Genomic DNA, 20,372 nt, shown 5'->3' with positions numbered 1-20,372 from the left:
TTAATCCTCAAACAACCATTATTATTCTCATTGTAGAGATGAGCAAAAATTACTTCTAGAGGTAAAGAAACTTATTCAAGTCCAAAGCACTAGACAGGGGCAGACCTGGCATTTAAACCTAGACAGTTGGATCTTGAACCTAAGATTTTAAGTACCCTGACTTCTTAAGAGCTAATCCTTTCTATGAAATGGGTTCCGTCTGGTCTGGAGTCCCACCAGGAGCAACTCACCCGCTTGAAATAAAGCATCACTTACTTGTGTCTTTCCTGCTCACAAAGGAGTCTAGGCTGAGTCTTGGTATAGGAAGAGGGGTCAGCTGGACCTTTGTCTTTGGTCAGGGGGAGGGATGAGGATTACTACGTTTCACCTTCAGAAACAAAAGCAGAACAGGACATCAGTGAGGTTTCCAGCTGCTTTCTTGATTTGGTTGGGATGTTTCGAATTATATATGTTTGCAATATTTAAAAAAAAATTTATAATTATGTGGGGTTATATTTTCTAAACTAAGATTTCTGAAATTCCATAATTTGTCATATTTCTTGCATTTTCTGTTTTCCTATGGTGATAGGTAATTAAACCCTTAAAATTGAGAGGGGCTGTGTATTGTTAGGTGAAGGCCTCAGGAAACTAGGGGCCTGGGGAGGCATGGTTCTGCTCCTCACTGGTTCTGCAGAGAGAAGAATCCGATAGGATAGGGTGGGTAATAAGCAGCTTTAAGAAAGAAAAAAGATACATATGAAATGATCAAAACCATAGTATCAACTGAGAAAAAAGCAAGACGCAGAATGATAAATACAGAACCATTCCATTTATTCAAATATAAATCTACAAAATAACACTGTAGACTTTTGTGGATTCATTTATGTATGAAAGGAACAAAAAAATGGAATGGAAGATTATACAGACTCATGACAGTGCTGCTTTTAGGGCAGTGGAAAGGGAACTTAGAGTTGCAATATTTAAATTTTTTTATAATAGAAGGAAAGCAATATGTGTTATATTGGGATGGTAGAATGTGATGTCATATTTTTTGATCTTTTCATAATTTAAAAATTCTCAAAGTAAACTTACTAGTAAAAAAAAAAGTAATAAAAATAGAGGTGGGGATGGGGGGAGGCAAAGTCACTGGGAACTTCAAAAGAAAAGATAGAACATGTAGCATGTGTCTAGGTTTGACAACTGGTCCTGTGGCTCTTTGGAGCTGACTCTAATCTAGATTTAAATAACTATGAAAATTCCTAGGCATGTTTCATTTTATTTTAGAAGTTGAAAAATGCAGGACTCTTGCTGGTGTGTGTGGTGTGTGTATGAAGGGGTAATTTTGCAGAAGGAAGGATTTTTATTTTTATTTATTTATTTATTTATTTATTTTGAGGAAGGGCTAGGTCACATGTACCCATAGCATTATTAACAATTCAAGTCTGCACTCTGGACATTGAAAAGTCAGAAACAGTATTCTGATGTAAGTTTGCTTTCAATATATGACCCTTCTTGTTTCCCTTGATTCTTTTTTTTTTAATATATACATATATATATATATATATATATATATATATATATATATATATATGGATTGATTTTAGAGAGAAAGGAAGAGGGATAGAGAGATAGAAACATCAATGATGAGATCATTAATTGGCTGCCTCATACACACCCCGTGCTGGGGATCGAGCCCACAACCCAGGCATGTGCCCTTGGCTAGAATCGAACCTGGGACCCTTCATTCCAGAGGCTGACACTCTATCCACTGAGCCAAACCGGCTAGGGCTCCCTTGATTCTTAATAGCACTCTTTTCTCCCACAATTGATTAACAGCCCATTTCCCAGGGGTTTGCTGTGTGGTGCAGGACAGTAAGTTCCCTGAGAGCAACTGGATTCAACTAGTGCCATTAGTTGCCGGGAGTTTCTTTTGCTTCACTGGATTCATACAGTTCCTACTCCATTTCTATATTCATGCAAAATACTCTGCCCTTTCATTTAAATCCCAATGAAAGAGCAGCAGAATATTAGGAAAGGTCATGCTGAAAAAATTGGATATGGCATCAGAGAGCAGTGTGATCAAACATGTCATACAGAGTATCACATTTTCACACCAGCACTTAGTTTAGTAGCCTGAGGTATTATAACGTTAAGGGTTGTTTTGTTTTGTTTTTCCTGTGTGTGTGCGTGTGTGTGTTTAGTATTTCTTAAAAATATATTACCACCCCCCCCCCAAGCAAACAAATAAATGAAAATAAGGAACCCCCCAAGTCTAATGCACAACCTGTTATGTATACAGGAAAGAAGGTGCCATCTCAGGGTTGTAACTATGATTTCATGATTTTCATTCTGAATATAAGAATCCAAATGAGGTGGCCTTAAAAACGGTCAGAGCATTGCAAGAAACCAGCAGGCAATATTTTCTAGCCTTTTTTTTTTTTATGTCAATGACATTGATAATGGATAAGACAGAGAACCCAGGGGCAGTAATCCTAATTCTTAAAGGAATTCACAGGGAACTTTGTAAGTAGCTCCTCCCCCTTCCTCCCAAAGGGGTCATTTTCAGATCATGATTGACCAGTGTCCCCACAAGGGCTACACTAGGCTAGAGAGTTACAGTCCAGACCAGCAACAGCCTCAGGGGTCCTCCCCCTGGATCCTCCGTCATCTCTGGAGTGACCCTCTAGTGAGAACCCTAAAGCAGGGTCAGCAAAATCTACCCTGCAGGCCAAGTCCTGCCCACCACCTGTTCTGTGTGTGTGTGTGTGTGTGTGTGTGCGTGTGTGAATTGCAGAGTAGAGGGTTGTTTGTAGGAAAGAGAAGTAGAGATGCAGTTTGGAACTGCCGTGGTTCCATGAATTTGCAAGTTACTTATGTCGTCTGCAATTGCCACACAGAGCCCTCCTGCACCAATACTGCAGAAGGTCAAATAGCCATGGTCATTTCTAATCAAGGGTGCTGGTGAGGTCATCCATACTTCCTGTAAATCATACCAATATTGTTCACATATATAATCTTTGATTTTCTGGTAGATTCCCTTCCCCACAACTCCCAAGGTCCCTTCAAGGCAATCAAGAGGTACCTCCCTTCGTTGGGTCAAGGGGTCCCTTAAGCCTCATACCATGCCCAATACCTGGAAGAGCACTACTGCCCTTCTATATACTATTCTGTCCTTATACAATCCTGAGAGAAAAATGACAGCTATTATTTTGCACATTGTACCAATGAGAAATCTAAAGCTCAAAGATTAAATACTTTATCTGAGTCAGAACTCAGATGTTTCGCGCTTGACCTTTCCTTCCTTTCCTAGGACCAACCAGCCACGTGTTAAAATAAGCCCCACATCAGGGGAGAAGGGCAACATGGCAGGCTTGGTGCTGAACTAATGGTCTCTAATTAGTGGGACATCCCCATGGAATGTTCTCTGACTTTCTGAGAAAATTTCATTGCATTGATTTGCAAAATGACCCCAAACTGTCACCATATGTGCATCACTTAAAAGTTATAAAGGTAGTTGGGCTGGTGTGGCTCAGTAGGTGATTGTTGACCTATGCATCAGGAGGTCACCAATTTGATTCCCAGTTAGGGCACATGCCTGGGTTGTGTGTGGGCTTGATCCCAATGGGGGTTGTGCAGGAGGCAGCCAATCAATGTTGATATTTCTATCTCTCCTCCCTTTCTCTCCCTAAAATCAATAAAAACATTTTTTTTAAAAGGGGGTATAGAGATAGAATTTATACCAAAGAATTTCATACCACCAAAGAGCAAATTTGGTGTGAAAGTATGCCCCCACTCCCAGAACTTTATGCTTCAAGGGAGAAAATAGAAAAAATAAAAATATAATAAGACGGGATGACTGAATAACCATTTAAGAAAAATGTAAAGCTGACTCCTTAAGCAAAATGTATTTTAGAGGGAGCAAGGATTTCTGTGTGAAAAATAAAACCATAAAACACTAGATTAAAATATAAAAGGATAATTTTACAGCCCTGGGTAAAGGAGCTTCTTCCCATGCATGACAAGTAGTCCAGATGCATGGGGTAAGATTCTTCATCAAACCAGGGTTTCTCTGACTCCGTGGCCACCAAATAATTGGATCATGATTCATCATTCCACATAGCAATAGTAGCAAATACTCTTTCAGCATTTCCTTATCATTGTGATAAACATTTTACACGGATTTCTTCATTTAATCTTCACTTTAGTCCAGCGATTTTCAACTGGAATGCTTCAAGAATTTTTAAAACATGGTTACCTCGCTGTTTAGTTAGGGGCCCTGACCTCTTTTCCCTTAGATTGTTAAGTAAAAAAAATGACAACAGCCAACACAACAATAGCCGTCTGGTGTGAATGAATCAAAATTATACCTTTTTTTTTTTTGTCAGATTGGCATAAAATATAGTTTTTGGTATGCTGCAGACTCTAGTTTATGCTACAGCCTCATGAAAAAGACTGCTATTGTGCCAACTGCACCTAGTCGGACTCTATAGCACAGAGGTTAGAATTGACCAGGACGAGGCAGCCAGTGAGTGGAGAAAAGATGTGAAGGCCAGGTCCACCTAAGGCTGTGTCTTCTGCTCTTCTCCAACAGGTAGACTTTCCTACAGGAGAAGGCGCTCAAGAGCTGTGCTGAATTCCTGACCCGCTGTGGTGTTAGGCTTCTCATGGCAAATTAATAAACTGGCATTACCTTCATCATCTTCTCCAGCTCATTCAACATGAGCTCAACTCCTAAGCCCCATAAAAACGGGGTGCCCAGACCGAACGAAAGTCTTGAGACCCAGGACTCAGGGTGGAGAGACTTGTGGAAGAAAGTGATGATTTAGCTCTGAGTGGCCAACTCGCCACTTCTGTGGACAACCTTACACCATTTTTTTTTCTGTGATTTAACTGTAGATGACTAGTTCTAAAAGAGCAAACACATAGCAGATAAAACATAACGCAGATAGCAGAGGATGTGGTTGCTAGTCTGATATGTAACAGCTGTTTTAATGGAATGCATTTCTGGTTTCCGAGGGGGCATAATATCAATGGAATGGCTCCCAAACTTTGTAACCCGGCATTACACACAGCACATGCACACGACTGGCTGTTTATGCAGAATAAAATTAATGGGAAATTAAGCTTGAAGTTAGGTGAGCCTTCAGAGGATCAACTAAAGGCAGATTTGGTGTACCCTACAACCATTGGATGATGGCAGTTTTACAGTGTCGATCTAAGTCAATTGAGAGCTTTAGGTAACACACTATATTCTGACAATTTACCACCCTCGGTATCCTGGCTGTTTGTCACAGCTCCCTGAAATCAATAAATAGAACTGGCAAATTTTCCTGGCAGGGGAATTGTTTTCAGTCAATTCTGGAAGGGCAGTGTTGACGGACAAGGAGGAAGCCGAACCAAGTGCTGCCGTTGACCTTAGAAAAGGGTCGATTTCCACGCCTGGTCCGGACCACAGAGAATAAGTGCGGCACAAACAGGAAATTGATTAGTTTGGTGGGAGAGAGGCTGATTTTTGAAATATACAGCTAAAAAGTTCCTAAGATGTCTTGAAACAAAATGACTTATTATTTTAGTGAATGTGTAGCAGTTGGAATTCCTGGTTAGTGAGTATATTGTGAACGTGCTTTGTGTTTTCTGAAGTTTTCTAGAGCATCTGACTTTCTGAAAGAGAAATCTTTATGCTTTCTCTTCTTCGGTAGCCATTCACTTCCTAACTGTAAAATCTGGCTCCAGCTTCACTGTTCTATTCACAGTATTCTTTTGTGTTACCTTGCAATTGTCAAATTCCACATCTTTTTTTCTTTTCTTTTCTGTTATCCTTGACCTCTCAGCAAAATTTGATAACGTTTAACCCTTCTTACTTTTAGTGTCTCTTGCCTCAGGATGCATGATGTGATACCCTCTGGTTTATGTTCCTTAGTCACACCTCAATCTCTCTCACTAATTGCTTTTACACTTCAACTTCAGATCTCCTAAATGGTGCTGTCCACCCAGAGAATCTATATTTGATGCTCTTCTTCTCTCCACAGGTCCTACCCCTCTAGGCTCATTGCCCCCAAGGCTATAATAACACACTAGTGAATGTCTTTTTGTCTGTGTTCCCAGCTTCCTAAATTCCTGGCACCCTCTCCAGTGCCACTGACTGGCAGACACCTTCACCTGGACAGTACACTCTGTTCTGCTGTTGGTTTTCCACCTTAGTTTAACTTCCTATCTCCCATGTTAAATGCCCTGTTAGTTTATTAATATAGCAGAAATGTCCCCAGAATTTTCCTCCCCAATCACCTTCTTCATACCTGACTTCGGTGTTTTTTCTAGTGGTACTGCTTAAGCAGCTGGGAGGTAAAAATGCCTTTTTTGTCTTTTAAAATATTATGTGATACCGAAACCAGTTTGGCTCAGTGGATAGAGCATCAGCCTGCAGACTGAAGGGTCCGAAGTTCGATTCCAGTCAAGGGCATGTACCTTGGTTGTGGGCACATCCCAGTAGGGGGTGTGCAGGAGGCAGCTGATTGATGTTTCTCTCTCATCGATGTTTCTAACTCTCCCTTCCTCTCTGTAAAAAAATCAATAAAATATATTTAAATAATAATAAAATATTACGTGAACAGATACAATTGCCAAATAAGCATAGAAGCAGTATATAAAACCTTGGGCTGCCAGTTTGCATCCTCTGATTTTGAGAGGTAAAGGAGAAATTTTTGCTTTATTGTATTTTATTATTTTGAAGATACTTGGTCAGCCATAATCTAGTCTTTGGGCATAATACCATCCTCTCCAAAGTCTCCCCAATGCCAAGGAAGAGCCCAGAAGTTAAAAATGATATGCTAGTTCCCAAGGATGTTTTGACTCATATGTTTTATTTAAGGACTCCTTCACCAGGTCTTCCGATACAACTCATCTATTAGTTCTTTTTAGTTCTTCCATTATTTGCTTTATTTCCAGTTATTGAATGCCCCTGGAAAGATTCTTACAAAAAGTGAGAAGAAGGTAGCTGGGTGAGCTGGTTGTCAGTGGTAGATAACATGGTGATAACTGTTCAAACTGTTCATCTTTAGCCTACAGTGAGACAGTTTTGGGATGGAACAGAGTATGGACCGCAGCCAGAAGATCCTGTGTGCTGGGGAAAGCAGGGGCTGGCCGGCTTCAGACACAGCTGTGCAGGACTTCCGCTTCATGTCTTCGGCGGAGCTCAAGTGGCCCTGGGCATAGTTATAAGAAGGGAACTTTGAGGCTACAAGGGGATTTAGATTAGGCAATTACCATGGAAATACCGTATTTCCTTGAAACTAAGAAAGAAGAAATGCTAGTAACTAAATTATGATATCTCATAAATTTTAAGATACATTTCAGAAATGTTAAATTGTTCAAAAAAAAAAGTAAGTCTAAGAATGATGGAATGTGGTAAAAGCATTTCATCATTAAAAAAAAAAAATGACTATACTAAAGAGAATTTTTTTCAACTCCCTGCCACTTCAGGTGGGCGGCTAAGATGAAACAGGACTGTAGGAAATCTATAATTCATGAAAGGAGCCATTCTCTGGTTGACACTGAAGTAACAGAATCCTTTTCCTTACCTGTGGTTTTTAGGCGGTTTGTAATCTTAAAATATAAGATAAATTATCTTTTTCCTAGGGAACACAAATAGAAGTGTATCAGAATATAACTTTGTTCTTTTTTTTATTAAGAATTTAGGTTTCTTAAAAAATTAAGAGACACGGGTCTTTTAAAAAATGCAGTTCACATCCTGTCAGTGAGCAGCATGCTTCTCTCCCCAGCTATGACTCAGTAAGAACCTGCTCCATCAGTGGGTACAGTCTGCAAAGGGTGCTCTCCCCACACCTCCCAACAAACCTGGATTCACACCATATGGTGACTTCTCGGGTTCTGACTGATTTCCAGCCAAGGTGATAGTAATTTCCCACTGGGCCGGATTAGAGTGAGCACTGCCACAGATCAGGTGAACATACAAGCAGTTGGTAGGCAACGTCTGCTTCCAAATTAGAAACTGCCAAATACACAAGGGTGTTCAAAAGCTGTTTTCCTGACTGATGTGTCTGCGCCTGATTTCCATGGTCCTTGATTACAACAGCTCTCAGAAAAACTCTTCCCAATGCTGCCGAAGCGAGGGTGCAGATGATCTGCCTGGCTCTTGGTGTTGGTGACCTGATGAATGAATCACCAAGGAGGTCAGAGGCTCACTTGAGCCAGGCCATGCTCAGTCCCAGCATGGCCTAGAAGTCTTGTTTTTTAAACCATTCCTGGAGTCATCACTAGATTCTTTCAAAGAGAAGTTTAGGAAATGTTTTACCTAAAGAATGGTGAGGAGGGTTCTTATAACTTGTATCTTTTCTTCTAATTGCCAGTAGGACCCTCCTTAGATACAGATGCATCTTCCCCCATCAAATCTCCCACCTCATGAGGGCGAGAAGACCAGCAAGTAAGGCTATGACTTGTTTTGACAACATCAAAGTAAGGGAAGAAAGGGTTTCTCTTTTTTCTCTAAGTGGCACGCATCATAAATTATAATCTTGTACCTCTTCTTGTTTGGGCATTATTAACTCAAGAGAGATGCTTTTATTGAAAATGTAATTCCTGAATACTTGATATCAGATATCAGATTGAGATAGTTTGTTTTATGGCATTTTGCTGAGCTAGGACTTCTAGAGTCACTTAACTATATTTCCCCCTCAAATTCTACTGGATAAAACAAAAAAAGAGGATTACAATGCAACATTCAATACCATTTTTATACGAGTGTTCTTAATGTCCCTGATATGAACCATCGTCAGATTTATGTTTGGGGACTGAAAATATAAATGAAACTGAATTCTTAAGAAGGTGCTTTGATCAAATTTTCATACTCTAAACCAGCAGTGATAAAGCAAAACAGAAATTGCAAGACTGTTTCAACCTTCTCCTGTTTACTAATAAAAGCAGCATTTTTATGCAATCAAGCTTTTGTGTTCTGAGGTGAACATAATATAATGATTGCATTTGCATTTTCAAGTATTGATCCTGGTAGCATCTTTTGCAGCACACCTGTGAAATTCATACTTCGGAGAAATTGCTTTGCAACGTGAGGAGACTCCATTTGAGTTTCGTTGTCTGAGGGTGGCTTTTGTAGAGCTGTGGTTGAGAATACAGTGGGTTTTGGAGTCAGGCCTGGATCTCAGCTTTTTCACACCACCTGTGTGACCCTGAACACATAAATTAAGCTTTCTTAGCATCAGGTTTCCCATCTGTGGAATGAGGTTGATAGTAACACATGCTTACAGGACTGTTTGCAATTAAATGAGTTAATGCATATAAAATGCTTAGCATGAGAGCATGCACTCAGAAGTACTAACTGCTGTTAGCTTGTAATATTGGTGCTGCTGATGGGATTGCCATAACATGACTGGTGAAAAGTCAGACTAGCTATCTGTGACTTGTGGATGTAATGCTATGACACCCAAATCCATGGAAGGAAATGGTCTATAGTCAGGAGAGGAGAGAGAGCTGGGGAGGAGGTATTTTGCATCTATGGAGTTGGACTGATTTGTGCCACACGTGGAACAAAAGTTTGTTTTTTGTAAAGGAAGGAAGGCAAAAGGAAAGAGCCTACCTATGGATCCTACACTACAAACAAGACTGAGAGCCACAGGGTTCTCATGGTAAGGCTCATCTCAGGGCCCTGCATAGGAAAGTTACCCAGGATTTATTTAGACTACATCCATCTTTGACAATATCTTTTCTTTTTCAATAGGCACATTTTTCTCTCTCTCCCCCCCACCCCCCTACCTAAATTAGTATTCCTTCCACAAACCTGGCCTCATGGGGGAAGACTGAGATGACTTGTGATTTTGACCTACACTCTATATCCTCAAGCATAAAACAAGAGGAATCAGTCATACAAACTATTTCAGGGGTTCTTAATCTTGGGAGTGTCATAGACAACTGTGAAAATTTGATGAAGTTTACGTGTTCTTTCCTCAGAAAAAAAATGCAAATGTACAGCCATAAACATAATTTTGTATAAAATTATGTGAATTCCAAGTTCTTCTGGAGCCCACTCTTGGGAATTCAGGTGAAGAGTCCTAGATATGGTTATTTTCTAACTCAGGTATCACTAAAGAAATGGTCTTTACAATCCATGACCATGCACCTATTTTTTGTGTGAAATTACAGACACTAGCTCCAAATCTATATTTTAATATTTTAAAATTATTCTTTCTTCCTTTTTATAAAATATTTTCTAATTATTTCTCTTAAATGGCTTCTGGGAAACAGTGTAGCCTTCAAATTAGAGCAGGCACCTTGTTCCAAGGTAACACATCAGAGCCATGATTTTGGACTCTAGAATTGAAGTGATGCCAAAGGGGAGACAGACAGCAAATAATAGACAACTGTGTTTGATCAGAGCCTGGAGGGAAAGTAAGGAAGGTGAGGTAGAATAATTGGCCCATGGACACAGACTAGGAATAAGAATCTTCTTCAAAGGGTGGATGACTGGTGCTTAAATTTAAAACTGGGTTCAATGTTGTGTCTCAGTTGAGGAGCTAATTATACTTTAAAGCAGAGTGCCCTGACAAAGCATTGGTTCTTTTGCCTAGGTATCTTATAGGGTTAATTAATATCACAAGAATTTGTGAAAGAGATTGAAATTCTTCATAAAGAATCTTGCAAAATGAGCCCTGAGGGTGATCACACTGTATGTCTGAGTTTATAGAATGGAAAAAACAACAGCAGAGTATTTTTATACATTCCTTTGACTGTGTGCTGCATCAGAAAAGAGGGCGGTTCTAGTAATTGCTAAGTTGAGTTTTCAAGACAGGTCTTTATTTCTTTTTTAAATTTTATGGATTTCAGAGAGGAAGGGAGAGGGAGAGAGAGATAGAAACATCAATTATGAAAGAGAATCATTGATCAGCTGCCCCCTGCACACCTCCTACTGGGGGATTGTGTCTGCAACCCAGGCATATGCCCTTGACTGGAATTGAACCCAGGACCCTTCAGTCCACAGGCCAATGCTCTATCCACTGAGCCAAATCAGGTAGGTCCAGGTCTTAATTTCTTGAGAAAGAAAGTTGTCCAAAGACAGCTCTGTTAAAAACACTGGAAATAAGTTTCTGGAGAAACACTGAATAGGGGGAATTCCTTTTCTCTGTGAAATTAGAGACACTAGCTCCTAATTTATATTTTAATATTTTAAAGTTATTATTTTTCCCTTTTTGTAACATATTTCCTAATTATTTCTCTTAATGTACTGTTTCAAGCATTATCACTTTATTTTTTACATATTTTCTTGATTTTTTTTTTATTGCCCCCCTCCCTTCCTCCCACACATCCCCTCCCTCCCCATAGTTTTATGTCCATTGGTTGTACTTATATGCATTTATACAAGTCCTTCGGTTGATCTATTATCTCCCCCTGATATCCCTACCCTCCCCACTGTAATTTGACAGTCTGCCTGTTGCTTTACTTTCTCTATATCTGTCTCTTGGTTCATCAGTTTATAAAGATCTTTATCATCCACCGATGTGTGAGGTCATGTGGTGTTTCTCTTTCGTTGATTGGCTTATTTCACTCAGCATGATGCTCTCCAATTCCATCCAGGTTGCTGCAAATGATGAGAATTCCTTCTTCTTTATGGCAGCATAGTATTCCATTGTGTAGATGTACCATAGTTTTTGGATCCAATCATCTGCTGACGGGCACCTAGGCTGTTTCCAAATTCTGGCTATTGTAGATTGTGCTGCTATGAACATAGGGGTGCATATATCCTTTCTGATTGGTGTTTCTAGTTTCTTGGGATATATTCCTAGAAGTGGGATTACTGGGTCAAATGGGAGTTCCATTTTCAGTTTTTTGAGGAAACTCCACACTGTTCTCCACAGTGGTTGCACCAGTCTGCATTCCCACCAGCAGTGCACGAGGGTTCCTTTTTCTCCGCAACCTCGCCAACACTTGTCGTTTGTTGATTTGTTGATGTTGGCCATTCTGACAGGTGTGAGATGGTACCGCATTGTTGTTTTGATTTGCACCTCTCGGATAATTAGTGACTTTGAGCATGTTTTCATGTGCCTTTTGGCCTTCCTTCTGTCTTCTTTTGAAAATATTCTGTTTAGGTCCATTGCCCATTTTTTAATTGGATCATTCATCTTCCTTTTATTTAGTTGTATAAGCTGTCTGTAAATGTTGGAGATTAAACCTTTATCAGTGGTAATATTTGCAAATATGATCTCCCACACCGTGGGCTTTCTTGTTGTTTTATTGATGGTTTCTTTTGCTGTAAAAAAGCTTTTTATTTTGAAGTAGTCCCATTTGTTTATTTTCTCTTTAGCTTCCATTGCCCTAGGGGCAGTATCAGTGAAGAAGTTATTTTGGCATACGTCTGAGATTTTGCTACCTGTGGATGCTTCTAGTATTTTTATGGTTTCCCGTCTGATGTTTAAGTCCTGTATCCATTTTGAGTTTATCCTTGTGAATGGTGTAAGTTGGTGATCTAGTTTCATTCTTTTGCATGTGTCTGTCCAATTTTCCCAACACCATTTATTGAAGAGACTGTCTTGACTCCATTGTATATTCGTGCCTCCTTTGGCATTATCACTTTAAATATTATAAGTTGAGGTAGAGGAGAATGTGGTATCATTGTAAATATATATATATATATATATATAAATATATATATAAATATATATATATATATATATATATATATATATATATATATTTTTTTTTTTTTTCTTTCCTGCTTACAATTGGTTGAGACTTGCCTAAGGGGATATGTGTGGGGGATTTTGCCTGGAATGGTGCTACGGTGTTCAGTCCTGGTGGGTACCTTGCTCTCTCCCTCCTTAGTGAGGCTGGAGAAGGCCTGAAATCACCACATGGGAGGTCTGTACCCTCAGGACTGGTCTGAGCTACTTACCACTCAGCCCAGTGAGCCCTTTTTAGGCCAGTTCTGGTCTTCCCAGGGGGCACCCAAGTTCAGGTAAATGTAGATGGTCCATAAACAGATCTTTGTGGGATTTGTGTAATACAATGTGATGCCAAAAGATGAGTCCATCTACTTTTCTAAAATTCATTTTTTCCCCAAACTGTACACCTGAATTTCGCCCGTGTTCTTCCATAGCCTTTTCAGAGAGAAAAGCAGCAAGGATCCACTGTTTTTATGATAATTCTAAACATCGCATAGAATTTCCATAGAAAACTTCCCAGTGGCACTTCAGAACATCCTTGGGTTTCATATTTTAGTTTTACCACGATAGAATTTTAAAATTTTTATTGTATGTTTAGGTGAAATACAAATATTCTGTTGTGTCTGGCCCATGCTGATGGAGCATTGTTGAAAGCTTGAGAATACAAATGCTGTGGGAGACCCGGACTCCATTTCCCCTGCCGAGGAAAAAGCTTGTCATAGCTCTTGCCCAGGTGTTGCAGGCCCTACCAAAGCCTCATCTCCTCATCGTGTACAGCCTGAAAGGGGACTGGAGGATGGGAGGATGGACTAGAGAAAGGGCAACCACAAAGCCAAGAAAGATATGGTATCTCAGACCCGTAGAGATTTGTGCTATGTTGTTATCTCCACCCGAAAGTCATGTTACCCCTGGGGAGAAAGAAACTCTTTCAAGCAATATGATTCCCCACGTCCCACACAAGGTGACTATGCGTGGATTTAAGAACATTATTGTTTTTAAGAATTGGCAGAAAGTTTAAAGAAACCTAGACATCAATGTAAAAACAAAAACAAAAGACAGACTGTGGATAGGAGTCCTAGTTACCAAACTGGATAGGCACAGATGATGTGGGTGATATACAAGGAAGAACGAACTAGTGATAGGCACATAGCCATTTCTGAGAAGGATGCTGACACCCTTCTCTGGAATCCTCATTTTCTCTTCGTGGAAATAGAGTGTGGGTCAAAATCTCAAGTGACCTCAGTCTTCTCCAGTGAGGCCAGGTTTGCCAAAGGATAACAATTTTGGAAGTTTTTGAAAACAGCAAGAGAAAAAAAAAATGTGCCTATTGAAAAAGAAAAGATATTGTCAAAGATGAATGCAGTCTAAATAAATCCTGGGTGACTTGCATATGCAGGGCCCTAAGATGAGTCTTACACTGAGAACCTTATCATTACATGATCACCGTCAGTCTAGCAAAAAGCCATGAGCTACCTTCATGTATTTCTTAAAAAGTAGTATCTCCACCCGAAAGTCATGTTGCCTCCACATTCACACCTTTCCTTTAGATCACAGCTTGAAACACACATAAAATATGAGAGTTTAGAGATGACCTAATGCTAATCCAATGCCCTGGCATTTCGTTTGTGAAAACTGAGCTCAGAGAAAGGTAGTAACTTGCCCAAATGTACACTCGTGGGGGTTCATTTTCCACCTTTTTAATCCAGTGCTGTGGCTACAATAACACTAAACTAGCTGCTATTCCATTTCTTAAAAGTTGTTTGTTAGTACAAATTTGCTGAATCCTGATTATAAATGTCAAAAATAATCTCAAAGTTATTTAGATGATGAGAGAGGATGCCTGTAGCCAGAAGGGATTAGGTAAGCTCAAGTCATCAAGGGTTGATGAGGTAGTTATTAGCTACTTAAAAGCCAGACGGAGAATGTGAGAAAGCGTGTAGGATATACACCATTGTGGACATTTACCTCCGGGAATGAAAATAAATGGAAGGTGAAATTCTACCTTAAGTAACCTCATAATAGCAATGTACATTAGATTTTGTGATGGAAACCTGGGTTTTAGATGTCAAATCTGCCATATCTGTATGACCTTGAGCCAAGGCAACTCAGAACTGCAAAGCACTTTTCTGTAAATGGGGACATTGGGGATAAGCTTGCAGTTTTTGTGAAAATTAACTTAGAAATAGATATGAAAATATTTTATAATCTTGAAATAGTCTCACAAATAAAAGACACTGTTATTTCCAAGTGTAGACTGACAGTATGTTGCTCTGGTGGTGGTAGTGGGGGTGGGGGGAAGGTAGGGGTGGAGAGAGAAAGGTGATATGGTCCTCTTTAACTTACATTGAAGACAAAATAAATTATTTTAAAGAGCTTATTATTGCAACTTCTGGGTCTGGTGGCATGATAATTTACAAAGTGGTGCATGTATTTCAAAGACATTTGGGCAGATATGCTTCCTTGGAAGGCTTGCAATTCCCTCCCTGACAGGTGTTTAGATGTGGTCCCACCTGTCTTACTTCAAGAGTCATTGGTGAGACCTGAATGTTTACACTGACCAAGGCTGGGTGGCGAAGAAGGAGCAGGGCCTGTGCCCATGAGACAACACCTATGCTGGATGGTGGGAGATTGAAGGGTCTGGCCAATAGCAAGTCTAAGTTGGTTGGGGAAGATGAACTGGTGTCTCACAACTAAAACGCTTAGCCACCATTTTTATAGGATCCTAGAAGCTGATGCCAAGAAAACATTCTTCATTCTTGGAAACAGTGTGATAGTAGTTGAGAACATTTTCTAAAATCGAATTGCTTAGATTCTGGTCCTGATTGTATTAAGTTGTAGTGGTGCAACCTTGTGTAAGTTATTAAATACCTTTAAGATTTTGTTTTCTCATCTGTAAAATGGGGATAATAATCCTAAAAGGTTTTTTTTGGTGAAGATTAACTTCAATAATTCACTGAAAGGCTCAGGCCAGTAGCTGGCATATAACAAGTGAACTGTCAATGCCCCAATCAAGCACATTCAAGTAGGTGTGTGTGTGTGTGTGTGTGTGTGTGTGTTTAAGATATAACAATAGATATGAATACTACATGTTTTAAAACCCTATGTATTATTCTTTATTATATTTGAATATTTAATGTTTAAACAAATTTGATGCTATGAATAAATTTTTAAATCTCTTCTTTAACAGAAAAGTAGTAAACAAGAAGACTACTTTTTAAGAAATACTTGAAATTAGCTCATGGCTTTTTGCTAGACTGATGGTGATCATGTAATGATAACAATTTGCTGCTCCTATTTTTCCTTCTGTTGACCTTAGTTATGGAGTCCTATTTTGGAGAATGTAGGCTTTATTTTCTTGGAATTTTAGCTGGGCCACACTCTCCTTCCCAGCCTCCCGAGTGCCTTTGTAGGCAATCAGAGAGAAAGCCACAGTTTTGAGTTTTCAAGGAAACACCCAATACAGCCTTGTTTAGAAGGTTTTATAGCAAAAGGCCACCTTTGTCCTATCCAGGGCGAGGATTTCTGGATGTGAAGACTTAAAACCTCTTTCATTCACCTAGCAGGGTTCTCAGCCTATGAATCACCTCTGTAAATAATCTACACAGCTTCCCCTCACCGCAGGATGCTTTTCCTGTGCCCGAGCTTTCTATCTGAACACAATCAGCCAGTGGTGCCTGGTGTGGCTACATCTCTGTTAGATCTTGATGACTAGAACACTGGATCAGGGTATGTGTGGGATGGGGATGGGAGGAGGAGGTTTACATTAATTAGCCAAATATTATTTTTGGAGCTTCACTTTTGAAGAGTGGGGAAATCCTACCTGCATTGCACAATCAACTAATGTGAATAAAAGGAGAAAGAGGAGATAGCTGCTGTCTCTAAATTGGCTAATGGAAATTGGTTTTTAACTCCACTAGAAAAGAAAATGAGAAGTGAAAACAAGTTGAAGAAATAGGTGAACCTTCAGAAATCCTGGATGATATGGGTTCAAGGGAAAGCATATATATCCTGCAATAAACCCCCAGGAGGACTGAAGGACAGCTCAAAAAAAAAAACAAAAAAACATCCCAGCACATTCCCAGAGAGCCACCCTGCCACCTTCTCCTGAACCGTAATAAGCTTTACTCTGGGGGAGTAATTCACATCGTCGCTCTTCCTTATGGAGCTAGTGACTCAGAGACGTTACTTGCAGTGAAGAATTGCACTGTATGCCTTTGCTCGAACTCTGGGTGAGCAGAAGCCAGTGAGCATGAAGTGCAGCCCCTTCCTAGGCAGAATCTTGACTGCAGCCGTCTCACTGCCCCACCTGTGGGCCCCAGTGGGACCTCAGTGAAGTTACTCTGCATGCATTCCAACAGACCACCTTGCCCAGCTTCTCTGTAATGCACAACGCTCTCAAGCATTTAACGTTGCTATTATGACACCAAAACAGTCATCTCCTCTTCATTCTGTAAATCCCTTAAACTAATAGCACGGAGTTGCTCCTAATGAGCTCATGATTATGGTCTTTTCTTCCTGAAGGATAAAGTTGGGTTAATCTGGTGCTGATTCTGTTTCAGGCAATCCTCTTCAAATGCAGGGGTCTCCCAACTTCCACCTATCTCTTGAATTTTTACTGCCCACCCACAGAAATCTAGAGATACAGAAAGTTCCCACAAGCAGATTCCAGGACACAGGGCAATAATTGGAGCAATGGGGTTCCCCAACTTCCAGTCTGACCAGCAACTACTCAAGCTTTTATTCTATTATACAGCCAGAGGGTTTTGTGGCAGTGGAGAGAGTTGTGATGAAATCCATCCCTGGTCATGCCAGGAATCATTGGCACTGTTCAGAGTTCTCGATTATTCTTTTCAAATTTGGGGGTGCGGAAGCCTGCCTTTATTATCCCTGCCCAATGACACGGTCTGAGCTGTGGTTTCTGCTGTGCCCTATTCTAAGCCACGCGGACAGAAGAGAAACAGCTACCTGTTGAGCACGTTATTGCTGGTATGATTAAAGCTCATTATATATAAAATTACATTTTGGGGGAAGCTTATTTTCCCTAGGCATTGTGCTAAGTGCTTTTATAACAAGTAAGTCCCAAGCCTACTCATAATCTGTTCATGTTTAGGAAAATTTTCAATGGTAAAAAAATTTATAAAGTTAACTTCTAAAAGGTGGATATAAATTTGCTTTTACAGTAACATCTAAAATAGGTAAAATAAAAGTAATGTATAGAAAAATATTGGGAGACATCTGCCAAAATGATAATTGTATGCCTTTCTGTGGTAAGATTATGGATGATCTTTTTCTTTTCCAGTTTTTCTACAATGAGCACATATTACTCTCATAATCAGTAAAGAGTGGAACATTTCTTTAAATGACACAAAAATAAACCAAGGTACCATGTTATGATAAAACTCAGCCATTATCTCTTCATTGATACATGGTAAGGACAGATAAGCAGCTTTACTGGCCAAGTCATTTTGGAAAAAAGGAAAGAGATGTTAGATGGAATAAACATATCCTTTTGTAATATTTACTATCAATCTTTGAATGAAATTAGCACCCAGGGTGAGAAGTTATACATACTCACACACTATATGTATATGGCCAGCCTGGCCAGGGAACGGGGACATAAGCGGTTGACAGGCCTGCCTGCTGGTTGAACTCCTGGTCAAAGGAACAATTTGCATATTAGCCTTTTATTATATAGGATATACACCGAGTGGCCAGATTATTATGGGTTCAAAGATCATAATAATCTGGCCACTCAGTGTATATGTTGTTTATGTGTGTGTGTTGTGGGCTTGTTAAGGTCACCATAAAAATTCTGTCTCTGTACAGAGTATTAATTCCTAACCGAGAAAAAGGAGGCCCAGAGAAGTTCCGTGATCTCTGTGAGGTTTCCCAGTAGGTGTTGCCTCATGAACATTATTCAGTCCTGCTCACACCAGCCTTCTACTAGTTCACTGATCCTTGGTACCTGTCAGGTAAAAGAATGGCAGAGTTCTCTAATCCTGGAGTCACATTGATTGGCTTAAAATTTATTGGAAGTGTTTATTGTTCTGGTCAGTCTTTAAAATCCAGGAGATAAAAAATAATCTGATCCAGCTAAAAGAATGGTATCTCTCCACTGTGAGAAATAAGCATCTCTTTGTTGTTCCAGTTTTCCTGGAAGTTTTACAATAGATTTCAGCCCTTGGCCAGTTTATGACTCTCTTGGTACTTAATTGATTTTAACTGGCAGATAGGTCGTGCTCAGGAATTCTTCCTTTCTATGCAAAGAGCTAAGAATCTACCATTTCTGTCTTGATTCCAATGCAATTTATTCTATAATTAGTAAAATTTAAAAGCTACAGAAAAAAATAACACAATGTTATATATCTTTTAATCCCCAAATATCCCTAAATTTAATCTATCTTTATATAGACTTGCTACCTAATTGATATTTACATCCTAAATGTTTCCCCTCTGTATTTGATAACATCATCCCCCTCCCCCCACAATCCCACACCACCCGCTAGTAGAGGTAACCAATATGGGAAATGGTTTTTAAGGTAAATTTTTTTAAAAATATATTTATATTGATTTTTTACAGAGAGGAAGGGAGAGAGATAGAGAGCTAGAAACGTCGATGAGAGAGAAACATCGACCAGCTGCCTCTTGCACAGCCCCTACTGGGGATGTGCCCGAAACCAAGGTACATGCCCTTGACGGGAATCGAACCCGGGACCTTGCAGTCCACAGACCGACGCTCTACCGCTGAGCCAAACCGGTTTAGGCTTAAGGTAAATTTTTAAGGCAAGCATCTACTCATCTTATTTTCATGTTATTTTCTACCTGTAGTTCAATGTGAATGAATTATTTTAAATGAAGTTGCAAACTATTACAATGTATATTCCTGTCAAATACATTGTTTTTATACAGAACAATCCTAAATCAGTGCTTCTTTCACGTCAGCACTGTTGGGTACATCTTTCTCTCTTCAGAAATGATTGTTAATACATCTGCCTATTTTAATGAAGTTACCAGTCATTTCATTAGATGCTTCAGAAGAAAGATATAATTAAGGTTGGATTTGTCTGCCCATCAATAGAATGGGTTCCAGAAGTGCATTTGACTGTAACTTTTCCATTATATCATAGGGACCCTTAGAAAAATAAATCTTTGTTGAATTAATCTATACTATCAGCACAACTTGTATTTTAAGGCATTGTCAATTTATGTTGCTCTATGAAGGGTTTATTAATAACTGCTTAATATGAAGACTAATGAAAAAATAGCTCTGGAACCCTGACTAAACACAGGTCTGAAGATTAATTTCCTGATTCCATAGTAAAAAGGAAATAAATTCTCAAATCCTGAGAAAGTGTTTGGAATTTTTCAAATGTAACTGTTAGCATAAATATTTTGGATTTAAACATATTTCTTTTTTTTTTATCTACTGTTTTACTTACATAATTTAATTACATATTTGTTTAAATGACATTGGATTAAGAAAGAAATGAAGACATGAAGAGAATGGTGGACAGGGAAAGTTGATGAATTGGGGGTTTGATATTACTGAACTCAGGATACTAGAGGGAAAGGAGAAAGAAAGATAACCAAATAGGAGACTTGTAATTGGGACTATGGAGAAGTTGCAGATATTGGTAATGACAAGGTCTGGAGTATGTACTAGTATGACCATGAGAATGAATGACTGAGGTATGGTAGAGGAGAAAGAGG

This window comes from Pipistrellus hanaki (genome assembly GCF_964339955.1).
Source record: "Pipistrellus hanaki genome assembly, chromosome: 7".
NCBI classification, from domain to species: domain Eukaryota; kingdom Metazoa; phylum Chordata; class Mammalia; order Chiroptera; family Vespertilionidae; genus Pipistrellus; species Pipistrellus hanaki.
The sequence above is the reverse complement of the archived record's forward strand: the minus strand, read 5'-3'. Positions refer to the sequence as shown.